Genomic DNA, 1,208 nt, shown 5'->3' on the forward strand with positions numbered 1-1,208 from the left:
AGGACCAGTGGAGGGAGGGAGCAACTAGGGGAATCCATTTATGAACTATATAGATGTCTAACCAATGTACTGTATACTTGAAAATAAATAAAATAAATAAATAATTTTAAAAAAATAAAGATAATACTTATAGATTATTTGGGGTGCGAAGGGGTGGGGAACATACATCTGTATAGATAATACATACATACATATACATGAGGGAGAAGAGGAGTTCATGTTTCAGTAGGATGTCACATACTGACTGGTAAACATGGAGGAAGTGCTGAAATGGACTATCATCCTTGTGTAACCATCATAAAAAAGGTTGATTCAGGAAAAGACCTTGGTGGATACTATATCCCAAGGGAAATTTTAATGAGGAGCAGGATAGTTGCACAGTCCTAAAGTGTCTCTCCACAAACTATTTATCAGTTGCAAGAGAGAACATAGCAACTATACAGTGGAAAAAACTGAACAACACTTCTACCGTAAGGTGAAAACTGACAACAGCGATGAGGAGCAGATGGACATCACGTGCCTCCAGATGTGACTGTCTGAGAAGTGCGCAGTGTCATGTATATAATATTTCTGGTCAGGAATGCATAACCTAAGTCTAATCGTGAGGAAACATCAGACAAACTTGAAATGAGGAGACTTCTGTTTTTAAAAAGTGTGTGTGGGGGGAGGAATCTAGCTTCAAAATATCAATATCATAAAAGACAAGGAAAGGCTTGGAAATGCTCCAGAGATTAAAGAGACTTAACAATTAAATGCAATAGCTGTCCCTAGACTTAATCATGCATTTGAGGGAAAAGACACTATAAAGAACATTACTGGGGCAATGGGAAAAAATAAAATACAAATTAGATAAAAGTATTAATGTTATATTATCAAAGTTGACAACTGCCCTGTGGTTATGTAAGAGAATATTTTTTATTAAAATTATTGGGGCAACATTGGTTAATAAAAACATGTAGGTGTCAAGTGCACGATAATACCTCATATGTATATTGCATCGTGTGTTCACTACCCAAAGTTAAATTTCCTTCTGTTATCATATATTTGTAAGAGAATACTCTTATCTGTAAAAAATACTAACCTGTTTAGGGATAAAGAGTGTGATGTGTGAAACTTATTAGCAAATGTTTTAGGAAAAATAAAAAATAATGTGTGGTAGGTGTCAAGTGCACAATAATACATCATATGTATATTGCGTCGTGTGTTCA

Source organism: Pteropus alecto, unplaced genomic scaffold (genome assembly GCF_000325575.1).
Source record: "Pteropus alecto unplaced genomic scaffold, ASM32557v1 scaffold7, whole genome shotgun sequence".
NCBI lineage: Eukaryota > Metazoa > Chordata > Mammalia > Chiroptera > Pteropodidae > Pteropus > Pteropus alecto.